Raw genomic sequence first — 15,806 nt, 5'->3', positions numbered from 1 at the left:
GTGTGTGTGTGTGTGTGTGTGTGTGTGTGTGTGTGAAGTTTTAATTTAAGATCTATCTTCGGAATTCCTGTCATGGCTCAGTGGCTAATGAATCCAACCAGGAACCGTGAGGTGGCAGGCTTGATCCCTAGCCTCACTCAGTGGGTTAAGGATCTGGCGTGGCCGTGAGTTGTGGTGTAGGTTGCAGATGCAGTTCACATCCTGCGTTGCTGTGGCTGTGGTGTAGGTTGGCGGCTACAGCTCTGATTAGACTTCCAGCCTGGGAATCTCCATATGCTGTGGATGTGGTCCTAGAAATAGAAAAAAAAAATCTATCTTGTTAGACAACTTTCAAGTATACAGTAATGTTAACTCTTGTCACCAAGGTTGTCATTGGATTCTCCAGAACTTGTTCTACCAGAGTAGCTGAAGCTTTGTACTTTTTGACCAATATTTCCCCATTTGCTCCACCCCATCCCAAACCCTGGCAACCACCATTTTACTCTCTACTTTTTAAAAATAATCATTTATTTATATATATATATATTTTCCTACTCTAAAGCAATGCTAACCTCAATAAATTTAAGAGTATAGAAATTATTTCAAGTATCTTCTCTGACCACAATGGCATGAAACTAGAAATCAATCACTGGAAAAGAAGTGAGAAAAACCTACTACATGGAGACTAAACAACATGTTACGAAAACACCAGGGAGTAAGATACTCTCTACTTTTTAAAGTTTGACTTTTTAGATTCCATGTATCGGTGAGATCATGCATAATTTATTCTTCTGTGTCTGGCTTATTTTACTTTGCATAGCCCTCCATGTTCATCCATATTCTTGCAAATGACAAGATTTTTTTTTGTTTTATGGCTGAATAATATTCCAGTATCTATCTATTATCTATCTATCTATCTATCTATCTATCTATCTATCTATCTATCTATCATCTATCTACTATCTATCTATCCTTCTATTTATCTATCTATTCATTTCAAGTTTTCTTTATCCATTCATCCTTCAGTGGACATTTAGGTTATTTCCATATCTTTACTATTGTGAATAATGCTGCAATGAACATGGTTAGTCCCAGTTTTAATCTTCTTATGCATTTTATACAGTGACTTTTATAAAACATTATATAATTAGAAAAATTCTAAGAATGCATGTGCAGGTATATAATATATATGTATACATACTGCATATATATTTTTTTCCCTCTAGTTTTACTACCTAAAATAATGGGTTGTTTTTATTATGGATTGAATTTTCTTCCTCAAAATGGAATATGTAAAATATTATAGCCTGTTGTATTTAGTTTCTTTTTTGATTCTTACACTAAAGTATATAAAATATAGGAAGAAATTCCTAAATTTATTGTAAATTTGGGTTTTTAATTTTTTTTTTGTTTCTGTTTTTTTCCTTTTTATGGCTGCACCTGTGGCATATGAAAGTTCCCAGCCAGGGGTCAAATTGGACCTGTAGCTGCAAGCTTATGCCACAGCAACAGCAATGTCAGATCCAAGGCACATCTGTGAACTATACCACAGCTCATGGTAATGCCAGATCCCTGACCCCCTGAGTGAGGCCAGGGATTGAACCTGCATCCTCATGGATACTAATCAGATTCATTTCCCCTGTGCCACAATGGGAACTCTGCATTTGTATTTTGAAGTTAAGAGATCTAAAAAGCTATAAGAAACCCAAAGTCCAAAGGAACATTGAGACTCATCTGATTCAACTTTCCCATTTTTCAATTGAGAAAATGAGGATCCAAAGAGATGAAGGGACTTTTTTACAGTCCTCTGGGGAGTTAGGAATGGAGCTGTGGGGAAAATTCAGATTACTGACTCCCAACCTCTTCTTTATGAGACTGATTCTCTTCTAGGGAACAAGTTATGCAGTGTGCAGATTTTAAATAGTGTCAAGAGATTATCAGAGGCTGAATTCCTTTGAGTAGACTGCCTAGCAGGTGGCTAAACTTGGTGTTAACTGTATGACCTTCTAGGAAATAAGCACTCATAGAATAACAAACTCTGATCACAAGATTCTTCTTTCCTTTATGCAGGAAGCAGGTCTATGGCTGGAGGAAGTAATGACACAATTGTGACAAAATTCATCCTCCTGGGATTTTCAGATCATCCACAAATGAAGGTTTTCCTTTTTGTGTTATTTCTGGGGATTTACCTCCGGACCCTAGCCTGGAGCCTGAGCCTCATTGCCCTCATCAGGATGGACTCCCACCTACACACGCTCATGTACTTCTTTTCTCAGTAGCTTGTCCTTCTTAGATATTGGCTATGTGTCCTCCACAGCCCCCCCCCAATGCTCTCTGACATCATCACAGAGCAGAAAACCATTTCCTTTGTTGACTGTGCCATGCAGTACTTTTTCTTCCGTGGAGCTGGGCTGAGGGCTTTCTTTTGGAGGCCATGGCATATGACTGGCATGCTGCAGCTTGCAACCCATTGCTCTACACAGCCCTCGTATCCATTATGCTTTGTTTAAAGATGGTGGCTGGGGCCTATGTGGGCAGATTCCTACATTCTTTGAAACATACTTAATCTATCAGCATGATTTCTGTGGGCCCAATAAGATCAACCACTTCTTCTGTGACCTTTGTCCCATCCTAGTTCTGCCCTGCTCAGATACCTTCATCACTCAGGTGGTGAACTTCCTTGTAGCTGTTCTTGTTGGAGTGGTATCTGCCTTTGTGATCCTCCTCTCTTATGGCTACATTGTTGCTACTGTCCTGAATATCAGCTCAGCCAAATGTAGGAGCAAAGGCTTCAGTACCTGTGCCTGCCATCTGACAGCTATAACTCTCTTCTACGATTCTTGTCTCTTCATGTACATGCGACCTAGTTCCAGCTACTCCCTGGACTGAAACAAGGAGGTGTCTGTATTCTATGCTCTGGTGATCCCTATGTTGAATCCCATCATTTACAGTCTTAGAAATAAGGCGATAAAAAATGCCATGAGGACAGTCATGGAAAGGGGTTATGTACTTTCTCTTGGGCATTGATTTTTCTGACCCTGACATAATGTTTACAATAAAGCTGTCCATTGGGTCACTTGTTCAGACTTTCATGTATGTTTGGACTAGTTTATTTGCATGATGATTTGTGCAGATCAGCATTTTTTTCTTTCCTCTTTCAATATTCCTCTAACCATTTTCTGTTGGTTATTAGAAAACAATTTGGCCATTATTAGTTTCTAGAATGAATAGCACTGTGTATATTTGAGATTATAAATGTTCAGTTGAACAGAAAACTTCACCATGGCAAAGACTGACCACCTGGAACATCACAGTAAGAGTTTGTGTCTGGTGGGGAGGATGGGCTGGGGGTTTGGGATTAGCATATGCATACTGAGGTATATGGAAAGATTGGCCAACAAGGACCTGCTGTGCAGCACAGGGAACTCTATCCAATATTCTGTGATGGTCCGTGTGGGAAAAGAATCTGAAAAAGAATGGATGTGTGTAAATCTAAAATGAAAAAAGGAAAAAAAAAGACTTTGTGTCTCTAGAAGCAAAATATTGGAAAAATGTTAGTCCAGCATTCAGGGTAGAGAATTAAATTTTTTTAATTTTTTATTATTTAAAACATTTTAATCATAGTGGAGTTACAATGTCCTGTCAATTTCTGATGTACAGAAAAGTGACCTAATTATAACTATATATACACATTCTTTTTCTCATATTATCTTCCATCATGTTCCATCACATGATTGGATATAGTTCCCTGTGCTATACAGCAAGCTCTCATTGCTTATCCATTCCAAATGCAATAGTTTGCGTTAACCAACTCCAAACTCCCAGTCCATCCCACTCTCTCCCCCTTCCCCCTTGACAAATACAAATCTGTTCTCCATGTCCATGAGTTTGTTTCCTTTTTGTAGAGAGGTTAATTTGTGCCATATATTAGATTCCACACATAAGTGACAGAGTGGAGATTCTTAGGGTAGGTTAGGAATATACAGCATTATAATCTGAGGTGGGGTTGCCTTTCCTTCTTATGAGGTTAAACAAGTTAGAACACATGAGCACCTCAAGGCAGACACCCTGCCTTATTTGAGAATTGTGGCTGTTGCACACCACCATGATTGATGGGGATATAGTACTGACTCTTCAGATGTTTAAGGCAGGAGAGAGATTAAAAACTTCCAATAGGATCTTAATGACTGAACAAATGGGACAATTTATGGCTAGTTCAATCAATCATACAAAACATAGTCACAGAGGTGATTTGAACAAAACCAAGGAATTGTCTTTTAAGTCCAAAGTAACAGTTTTCTAATCAACACTCCAAGATTCTTAGGAATCTTTGGAAGAGGTGCTTACCTTCATCTGGGGTGAAATTTTTTCTTTCTTTCTTTCTTTCTTTCTTTCTTTCTTTCTTTCTTTCTTTCTTTCTTTCTTTCTTTCTTTCTTTCTTTCTTTCTTTCTTTCTTTCTTCTTTTTCTTTCCTTCCTTCCTTCCTTCCTTCCTTCCTTCCTTTCCTGCCTTCCTTCCTTCCTGCCTTCCTGCCTTCCTTCCTTCCTTCTCTTTTTTTCTTACCAATTTTTTGATATGCTCTAGAAGAGAATTTAGCCAAAGAATTGAAGAGAGTGATTTTTCTCCTCCATATTTTCTCAAAACTTATTTTATGTCCTTGAACTGGCAGTAAAGAACTGGAATAAATTTTCACCTGTGGCTTATTTTGGATAGGTCATAAATGAGTAAGTACCTACCTATGTGTCCTTGAGCAAGATACTTGGGCCCTGTGTGCCTTAGTTTCTCTTCTGTAAAACAGAGATAATAATAGTAATTACCCTATAGGCTTATTGTAAATAATTAAATGTCAGCATATGTGAACTCTAATAATAGTGCCTGGTGTATAGCAAATGCTCAGGGGTGATATTACTATTATTATACTGTAATGATTTATCACTATCTGAGCCAAATAATAGGAGATATTTCCTTAGTTTGGTAGAAATGTGATCTTTGTAATGGCTTTGCTGCTTTGGAAAGTGAGTCTGTGGAGACTCCAGCAAAGACTAGTTAAGAATATTTTTAAAGTGTTTTTAAGTGATTAGATCTGCAATTATTAACCTCATCTTTGCCATTTTGTAAGTGGCCTTATGCCAGTTATTTACAAGCTCCATTTTTCTCACATGTAAAATGAGAATAATAATTGTATCTACCTCATAGAAATGGTGCAACAATTGAGACTATGCATGAAAAGGCTTAGCCTAGTGCCCTATGCATGGGGTAACAATAAATGTTAGCTCATAATATTATCCAATTCATTGATACTTTCAGTCAACTTTGTCTAAATCAGGAGAAATCCAGGTTAATGTGCTAAAAACAGACAAGGTAAATAGATTTATAATATCTACTCAATTGGGACAAAATAGTCTCAGTAAAAGTGTAAGTCTACAACATCTCACCTTTGCTACTTCTTTTGTGTGCAGGAAGCAGTCCTTAGGGAAATAGAAATAACTCAAGTTCATAGATATCCCCACAAGTGGAAAATGTTGCTACAGTGCCAACTCTGTCAGCTCCTTGAACACTTTCCTTTTTCCTTCTTCCCATTTTCCTCCATCTTTCCTCATATGTACTTCAGTTCACTGAACTCCTATCCTTCATCTTACCTTTAGTAGTTTATCTTAAATTCTCCTCATGCCAGGAGTTCCCATGGTGGCTCAGTGATAATGAGCCCAACTAGTATCCATGAGGATGCAGGTTCGATCCATGGCCTTGCTCAGTGGGTTAAGGATCCAGGGGTGCCATGAGCTGTGGTGTAGGTCACAGATGTGGCTTGGATCTCATGTTGCTGTGGGTGTGGCCTGCGGCTACAGCTCTGATTTGACCCCTAGCCTGGGAACTTCCATATGCTGCAGGTGTGGCCCCAAAGAGACCCCCCCCCAAAAAAATTCTCCTTATGCCAGAAGCCATTGGGAAAAAAATAAGCCTTATGCTTTGGATTTATCTGGAGTGGTCACTGGTTTATTATCATTTCTATTTTTTTTTCATGAACAAAGATTCTTACTATAATGTCTTTATAAAAATCTCTTTTGTCTGGCTGCATGTATGTTGCCTAGTACTGGAAATTTTCTCTTTTCATTGAGAAGATATAAGGTGCTTTTGCAGTTTGCCCAACTACCCAGGAGAAAGTAATGCTCATTCATTAATTATGAAATCTAGTGTTTAAAATGGAGACTGGCACAAAGCCTGAATAAAGGTAAAATGATCTGGAGTTTATAGTAAACCACACATTGAATGAAACTTCCCAAACAAGTGCATTTATTATGGAGCATATACACAGACATACATCAAACAGAATGTTTTTGGCACTAAAAGGATCAGGTATTTTACACCTATTTGAAACAGGACGAGTTATAGCTGCTTCCAGTGGTCAGCTAGGCCAGCTTGGAGATGAATTCATCTTAGTAAAATAATGGCCATCCAGGGTGTGGTGCTCATTTTGCCATGTCTGAGAATCTTTTCCAGATGGACTGAAGTTAACCAAATTCAGAAGATCTGGTTGCATAAACCAGAATGTCATTTTTAATTTTCAGCGAAGAACCGAGCCTCCAAGCTTGTGCTTATGCCAGTGGCACAATACTTTGTCTCATTGAAGAAACCACATGGAAAGGCAAATTTCAATCAAAAGTCTATTTGGAGAGAAAGGAATCAAAGCAAAGTGGATAATGTATACCTGTGCCAGATGGGCCTGGCTACAGGGTCCAGGCAGGCTGATGCTCTGGGCCAGGACACTACTAAGTTTTCTCCCCAGGCACTCATTTTCCTCTCTTCAAAGTGACCATTTCCCCTTTTAATCAATATGCTATTTACAGGTTAACAGACAGCTTTCCCTTCTTCTGGTCTAAGATATATTTGGTCTCTAAATGGCCTCTTTTAAACATTTTAACTATCTCTTATGATCTCATTTTGTGCTTTTATTTTTAGTGTTTACAGAAACTCAGTTATTGTCCATATGGGCCATCGACATTCCCCCAGTCTTTTGTAGATATGTATGATTACACACACACACACACACACACACACACACACACACACACTTACCAATTAGTGACTGATACATCAAACAAGCTCTGATGCAATTTTAAGCCTTTTTCTAAAGGTAAATAGTCTCACGTTTCCAGTCTTAAATCTAGGCAAACCTAGAGTTTCCTCTTCTGTGATGATCCACATGAGTAAGGAAACATTTGCATTTCACTCTCCTGTGTCCAGATAACTGAATTGGAGCAACCCAACCAACACATGAGCAGGGAGAGTCTGAATGTTTTGCATGGAAGGAGACAAACCATGAATCCCAGCATTCTCCCATCAGCTTGATCTAGGACTAGCTTCTCTGAATTCTTGGTGTTTCCTTGTCTGTAACATCTTCTGTATCATGGGGAAGAAAAACCAACTGCTTATATCAAAACTTTGCTGCTTTTGTTCCACTCTCACTCTTCATGCTTCTGTCTCCCTTTCTAATGCTGGCCAAAATCTCCTATGTCCAATACTGCTTATGGTTCTGGTCAAAGATGAGAGTTCCTTCTTTCCACAAGTAAAGAAATAGCCATAGCTGATGCCATCATGTTTTGGAACTGATAATGTGGTTGTGGCAGTCTCTCTCATCAGTGTTGCCAGGCCAGAAGGCTGGCACCATTTGGTTGGAAGGCAGAGGAACCACATACTTTGGTGGAACCACACTCTAGAAATAAACAGGCACCTGGGACCCAGGGAGACCTCATGAAAGAAAAGACATCTCATCATTCTCAAAGTAAACTTCTGAAATAGACTCATGATATCAGATTGGATTTACACACCAACATAAACAGAAAAACTGGCATGTATGAAGTATCATGTTGACATTGTGTGGCATGTTTTTGTTATTCTAATAAAATATTTTCCTTATGCAAAAAGAAGCTGGGTTGTTTTCATTTTAAGAAATCCTTAAGGAGCAAAACTGATCTATATGGACCAGAAGGAGGAAGTCCTTGTGTCAGACATGCAGTGAAACTCATAGTTCATTTTCCAACAACTATGAGCTAAGGAAGTAGCCTGACAGGGATCATCTTACTCCTCAATTTGAACCCAAGACTAGAACATAATTGGGAATAAGACTCAATCTGGAGTTAAGATGCAGCTGGGTGGTGTCCATGAGCCTAATCAAGAAGAGGTGTGTTCAGGAGATCCCGTCATGGCTCAGTAGAAACGAATCTGACTAGTATCCATGAGCACTCAGGTTCAATCCTTGGCCTTGCTCAGTGGGTTAAGGATCTGGCATTTCTCTGCGCTGTGGTATAGATCACAAATGCAGTTCAGATCTGACATTGCTGTAGCTGTGGTGTAGGCCAGCAGCTTCAGCTCTGATTCGACCCCTAGCCTGGGAGTCTCCATATGCCACAGGTGCAGCCTTAAAAAGACAAAAAAGAAAAAGAAAAAAAAAAAGAAGTCCTGTATCTCTACACAACTTCCAGTCCAATAAGTATTCATTCATTAACTTATTTCATGCATCCTGTGACACATGCTATTTATAATTTGCTGTATTTCTTTTTCTTTTTAGGGCTGTACCTGAAACATATGGAAGTTCCTAGGCTAGGGGGCCAATCAGAGCTGCAGCTGCTGGCCTACACCACAGCCATAACAACTCAGGATCCAAGCCACCTACAACACAGCTCACAGCAACCTTGGATCCTTAACCCACTGGGCAAGGCCAGGGATCAAACCTGTATCCACAAGGATAATAGCCTGGTTTGTAACCTGCTGAGCCACAATGGGAACTCCTATAATTTGCTGTATTTTCTGCACTGTCTGGGTGACACTCCTCCCCACCCCCCCAGCAGTCCCTCTTTATTCTAGAAGGCAAAGCAGGTATTTCTTCTTTCATGAACACTCTTGGTGTCAGTGGCTTTCAGACCTCTGAAGGTCCTGGAATTGTTTTTCATCATACATGCCATCCCTAGTAGTTTTTCAACATGAGATTTTCCTGCTTTAGCTAGTATAAAAGCTTTGATAAAGATCCTAGCCCTTCTTTATTTACTTGATTTAATTTTATTTAACACTTACAATTAGGTGTAACTCACCATGAAAGGGAAAATATCTGTTTGAAGGGAAAAATAATATTTTCTGTCCTATGGCATCATTTCTTGAGTAGAATTAGTTTCAACTATGGGTTTCAAGGTTGAACCCTGATCAGTTTAAGACAATTAGAAAATATCCAACATGCAAATCAAACCCACAATGAAGTATCATCTCACACTGGTTAGAATGGCTATCATCAAATGTCTGCAAATAATAAATGCTGGAGAATGTGTGGAGAAAAGGGAACTCTCTTACACTGTTAGGGGGGCTTTAAACTGGTGCACCTGCTATGGAAAGCCATGGAAGTTCCTTAAAAACATAAAATTAGAACTACCATATGATCTGGCAATCCCATTCTAGGGATGAAAACTAGACAAGATGAAAACTCTAATTTGAAAAGATACATGCACCACAATATTCATAGCAGCACTGTTTACAATAGCCAAGACATGGAAACAACCCAACTGCCCATTAACAGATGCTTGGTTTAAGAAGATGGGGAGTGGGAGTTCCCGCCATGGCACAGTGGTTAACGAATCCTACTAGGAACCATAAGGTTGTGGGTTCGATCCCTGCCCTTGCTCACTGGGTTAATGATCCGGTGTTGCTGTGAGCTGTGGTGTAGTTTGCAGATGCAGCTCGGATCCTGCGTTGCTGTGGCTCTGGTGTAGGCCAGTGGCAGCTCTGATTCAACCCCGAGCCAGGGAACCTACACATGCCACAGGAGTGGCCCAAAGAAATAGCAAAAAGACAAGACAAAAAAAGGAGAAAAGATGGGAAGAGGAAGAAGAAGAACAAAGAAGAAGAAGAAGAAGAGGAAGAGGAAGAGGAAGAGGAAGAGGAAGAAGAAGAAGAAGAAGAAGAAGAAGAAGAAGAAGAAGAAGAAGAAGAAGAAGAAGAAGAAGAGAAGAAGAAGAAGAAGAAGAAGAAAGAAGAAGATGGAATGTTACTCAGCCATAAAAAACAATGAAATATTGCCATTTGGAGCAACAAGGGTCGGCCTAGAGATTATCACACTAAGTAAAGTAAGTCAGAGAAAGACAAATATCAAAAATATCATTCATATATAGAGTCTAAAAATAATGCAATGAATGTATATATAAAACAGAAATAGACTCACGGACATAGAAAACAAATTTATGGTTACCAAAGGGGGAAGGGGGGATAAATTAGCAGTATGGGATTAGCAGATATGAACTACCAAACATAAAATGGATAAGCAATAAGTATTTACTGTATAGCATGGGGAACTATATTCAACATCTTGTAATCATTTATAATGGAAAATTATCTGAAAAGTATAACTGAATCACTTTGCTATACACAAGAAACTAACACAATATCATAAATAAACTATACTTCAATTTAAAAAGAAAATATCTGGGAGTCCCTGTTGTGGCTCAGAGGGTTAAGAACCTGATAAAGTGTCCATTAGGATGTGGATTCAATCCCTGGCCTGGCTCAGTGGGTTAAGGATCTGACATTGCTGTAAGCTGCTGTAGCTCACAGATGCATCTTGGCTGTGCTCTAGGCTGGCAGCTATAGCACAGATTTAACCCCTAGCCTGGGAACTTCCATATGCTGCAGGTGCAGCCCTAAAAAAGGCAAAAAAATTACAGAAATTTATAGCTTCAAACAAAAAGAGGTACTTTATTATTTTATTCAGTTTCTGTGGGTCAGGAATTCAGGGGAATATTGGCTGTGTGGTTCTGGCTCAGGGTCTTTCACCAAGTAGCATTCATGTAGTTAATCAGAGCTCTAGTCTTCTGAAGCTACATTGAGGCTGGAGGATCCACTTTCAAAATAGATCTTTCACAGAGCTGGCAAGTTGATGGTATTTTTGATTACATTGGGTCGGCCTATTAAATTTAGTAGTGGTATAGGCATACATAAGTCTACACATCATTGGGGACCATTTTTTTTGGGGGGGGTTTGCTTTTTAGGGCCACACCCACAGCATTTGAAGTTCCTGGGCTGTGGGCCAAATCAGAGCTGTAGCTGCTGGCCTACACCGCAGCCACAGCAACTCAAGATCTGAGCCTTGTCTGCCACCTACACCACAGCTCACAACAATGTCAGATCCTTAACCCACTGAGCAAGGCCAAGGATCAAACCTGCAACCCAAGGATAGTAGGTTCATTCCCTTTTGAGCCACAATGGGATCTCCCTGGGGACCATTTTGAAGGTTGCCTATCACACCGATTGTTAGAAATGCTTCAGAATAACTATATTAGAAAACATTCATTGAAAATTTGGGAATAATTTATATACCATGTGAAAAAAAACAGTTATATACATTAAGAGAAATTCAGTTGATCTCTGAGAATGCACATGGAGGAAAATAATATTTATAATGAACTCAAAACATTTTGATAACCAATCCACAAATTTAAGGATTCAACAAATAATGTTTATTATCTTTCCATAACTCTATTTTTCCTTTGCCCTCCCCTTATTTCACTACTGGGAAAAAATTGGTCTATTCAAGGGTCTGTCATTTTTCTCCCTGCATTTGTGTATAAGTTCTAGAGGGTTTGAATGATGCCAAGGCAATGGGAGGTCAGGTCCGTGACCTTTCTTCATATCTCCTGAAATATCTATTGCTTCATTAGATCCCCAGCTGTCAAATCACAAATTCAGCTACTGAATTTCATTTATCCCCATCACCAAGATTTGTGAGGTCTGATGACTATGCTACTCATAAGCACTCTTGGGGAAGAGGAACTGTTATTCTACTTCCACCCTTGACTGTGATAGTCACAGAAACTTTGTAGAACCCAAGCCCTCACTGCCCAGTGGCTCTTTACCTGAACCGCTGTGATCACATTCTCTTATGTTTCTGCCTGCCAATGCAGGCTCTAACCATCTTTTGGTGAGGGCGTCTCTGTTCTTGGTGTCTCTAAACTTAGTCGAGGGATGTATTTTTGCCCTTGGGCTCTGTCTATAAGCCATCTGAAGACTTACTCATATTGTTGACCTCATCAGCTCTGCTTCAAATTTCTTTTCCTGTCACCCCTCTTCTCTGAGGCTCAAGAAGCTGGCCACTTATCTGCTTGGAAGAAGGGAGTGGTCCCATACATGAGGAAGAAAAAATTAAGTAAAACATTTGAATAGCATTTCAAAATACTGATTAGCTATTCCATGCAGCTAAGTGAAAAATTTAAAAAGAAGGTTGGATGTGCATAAAACAAGGGATTAAAGACATGTTGCAGAGCGTGCGCAGACTTTATCTTTAATATATTACAACTCATACATTAGACATAGCTCAGCTTCTTGTATCCCCTAAGATGTCCTTCCCATGTAGTGTTTAGGGAAAAAAAGTCAGGTTTTGGGGGCCAAAGAACAAGGGGTTAGTCCACTTTGCTGTCTTGGCTATAAGAGTTACTTCTCATATTAGGAGGGAGAAGACAGCAAAGTGGTGTGAAGGCAGGTGGAAGAGTTCTTTCTCAGTGTGTGTTTTGGGGATATTGGTTTATTTATCTTTTCAAAGTTTCCTACCTACTTTGCCCAGTTCCCCCTTCTCCCTCCTTGTCTCTACCATTCTTTGTTCTCTTTCTCTAGTTCTCCTTTCCTTCTCTTTCACTCATTTAAACCAAACACCTGGAGCCATAGGAGACAAGAGGAGAGCTGTTTATGTTTCTTCTCCCCTATCCTAAATAGGGATAAAAAGGTCTTTCTGAACATTATCCATCTATAGAGTCCCATCTAAAAGTGAAAAACAAAAACCCCAAAAAACTGGTTCAAAATAAGGCAGCAGATAGTTTAGATTCCCTCTACTGCAGATTCAGATTCAGCATTCCTGGAGGTTCCCTATTTCCTGGTGTTTTTCCCAGGCAGAGGTCTCTGATGAGACTGTTCCTATGCTTGAGTGACATATTTTATGGATAACAAGGTTGGAAATGATCTCTAGATAAGCCCCATGTTTCTTCCAGGGTACCTAGCTATTTAAATGTCCCAAAAGATTAACATCACAAAGAGAGATCTTATAATCTAAGCAAGGGACCAATTAACAGAGTTGGTCTTCCTCTATTACCCAGGAGATAGGGCATGTCTAGCTTGTATGGTTTTAATTGCTCCTTCTTCGTTGTGGATCATGCCCCCAAGTCCTCTCTTGCCTGTGATGGAGAAAGCTCATAAGCACTTAGGACTCGCTTCTTCCATAGCTGGATCATTTCTGAAGGAGGCCGAGTGAGTTGTTAACAAGAGGCCATGTGCTCATCTCAGGATATGGATGAGGGGGATAATCTCAGAAGTCAGAAGGTGAAATACATTTTGGGCATTCCTGAATAGCTGGGCACACCACAAAAGCATCACAGGAGAATAAATCTTCTCTGAAATATCAGGTGAGTCACTAGGGGCTCTGATATGGAATGCCCATGGGCTAGGATCCAGGAAAGATTTCAAAGATTTACAAATAGCTCAGTATCATTGTCCTTGAATCCTAAGTTTTATAAGGGGTCCTTGTCTATGGCAGCTTGTGCTTCTGGAAAGGCAAATCTGTTGAGGGATGACCTAGAAATGTGGGCTGTGTCAATACATTTTAGCTAAATGTGGGGAACAGAAACTCCTCTGACTCACTTGATTAGTGTTTAAAATGAGAGAACCCAGGTCCAAGGGGAAAACTTGTGCATTATTTTTGAGGAGCTTATAAAATCCTATTTGTTGCATTTAAAATGTCCACTTTGGAGTTCCCGTCGTGGCGCAGTGGTGAACGAATCCGACTAGGAACCACGAGGTTGCTCGTTTGATCCCTGCCCTTGCTCAGTGGGTTAACGATCCAGCATTGACGTGAGCTGTGGTGTAGGTTGCAGACGCAGCTCGGATCCCGCGTTGCTGTGGCTCTGGTGTAGGCCAGCAGCTACAGCTCCGATTAGACCCCTAGCCTGGGAACTTCCATATGACGCGGAAGCAGCCCAAAGAAATAGCAAAAAGACAAATAAATAAATAAATAAAAATAAAAAATAAAAAAAATAAAATGTCCACTTTGACAAGATGGAAGATAGTATGAAAAATGAATGTATGTATATGTATGACTGGGTCACTTTTCTGTGAAAGTGATAGAACATTGTAAATCAACTATACTTTAATAATAAAATTAAAAAAATAAAATGTTCACTTTGAGTTGTTTACAGAAGACTGTGGAGGGCATTATTCCTGAATTGAGTGAATACAGCATTGACTATTATGTCAGATTCTAGAGGAAGGGAGGGACCACCAGTTAAGAAAAATTAATACTTGGTTTTCTGAGAGTAACGTGTCCATATTGTCTTTGATAACAAGCTCTTCAGGGTTTGTCTCCTGGCCTACAGATATGTTGAACTTTTAAAAAGCCAACTAAGTAAATATCAGGAAGTGTTATTGATTAATTATCTTAAAGGATCATATTGAAGGGGCTACTCTTTAATATTCTCTTTCCATTTCCTTCTCTTTTTCATTTGATGAGTGGGGTTGAATGGAGGTAAATGGTTTGGGGGAGGGATGGTTGACTATGGGGTCAAATGTGGTGTGAGGAAAAGTTGAAGGAAGAGTGCTAAGATAAACTTTATTCCAAGAGAAATTTAACTCAAAACTGAAGAAGAAGCTGAGGCGTCCCTGATAAAGAGGCAAGAAAAAGCAAGGTCAAATTAGGAATGATACAATCTGGGTGGTTGAGAAAATTGATTTGGCAACCACAAGGTACTCTGAGATTAACAACAGCATCACTGGTTTGACATAGTTCTCTGTGTACAGTAGGGTTCACTGTGGAAATTTAATCTCTTAGGCATCCGTGGACACAATCTTTGCAGTGGTTACCATCTGAAGACTGAGATTTCCTTCTCTGTCAGCAGTACGTACCTATGTATTTCATCCTCCTGAAAGAAGATAAATGCTTCTCCAGTTTGTCTCACTTACTTGGCAAACCATCTGCATTCATTACAGCTTTTCTGTTCATTTCCTGTATCTATGTGAAAAGATGTGGTGGTCATGTTATTGGCCCCCTGTTCAATTACATTGTCATTGCCCTGTCCATTTGTACAATAATGCCTCTGAAATAGTCTCTGCCATTCAAAGATCTTTTGTGAGGAATTCCTGGAAAGAACATGTAGGAACCTTTCCAGATTTCTAACTTCCTGCCCATATCTAGCTGGGGTTTGCCAACAAAATATTATATCTTTCTCATGCCACATATCATTTCTTGTCTTGTATTATACCTATAAGGGCCCATTTCTCATGTCTCTTCCTGAACTGTAAGTCCCTTATTAGATCATTTACATCATCCAAACCACCAACTACAGTGTTTTGCACACTAAAGTTGTATAGAAATAAGATTAGTGCAGCAGTTAGTATCATTTTAGTGAGCAGTTGGATACAGATATTAAGATGTGGCTTTGGTTGTTAGAGTGCCTGAATTTAAACCCCAGTTTTATCCTTCATGGGTTGTGTAATCTTTGTCTATTTATTGCTCTGAATCACAATTTTCTCATTTGTAAAATGGGAATAAGGAGTACATATCTTATAAGGATGTCAGATAAATTAAAATGAGGTAAAATATAAAAAAGATTCAGAATAGCACCTGGAATTTGTACTCAGGAGTTTGGCTCAATTAATGATAGCCACTTAATAGCATGCCTTGATTTGCAGGGGGGTAAATTCAATCATAATAGAGCAAAAAAAAAAGTAAATCAAATAGCTTGGGGTTTTAAAAAACTGGCCAATAACAAGCTTGGGAGAAATCAAGAGTTTCATAGAAATAGTATTTTTTA

At 39.3% G+C, this 15,806-nt stretch overlaps 1 pseudogene; it reads left to right on the top strand.

The window, feature by feature from the left end:
• The first annotated feature begins 2,060 nt into the window (after positions 1 to 2,060).
• On the top strand, positions 2,061 to 3,015 carry LOC125119110 (olfactory receptor 5A2-like; annotated as a pseudogene).
• Positions 3,016 to 15,806: the final 12,791 nt, after the last annotated feature.

The sequence above is a fragment of the Phacochoerus africanus genome, unplaced genomic scaffold (genome assembly GCF_016906955.1).
Source record: "Phacochoerus africanus isolate WHEZ1 unplaced genomic scaffold, ROS_Pafr_v1 Scaffold_14, whole genome shotgun sequence".
Classification (NCBI taxonomy): domain Eukaryota; kingdom Metazoa; phylum Chordata; class Mammalia; order Artiodactyla; family Suidae; genus Phacochoerus; species Phacochoerus africanus.
This window is presented reverse-complemented; position numbering and strand designations above follow the sequence as displayed.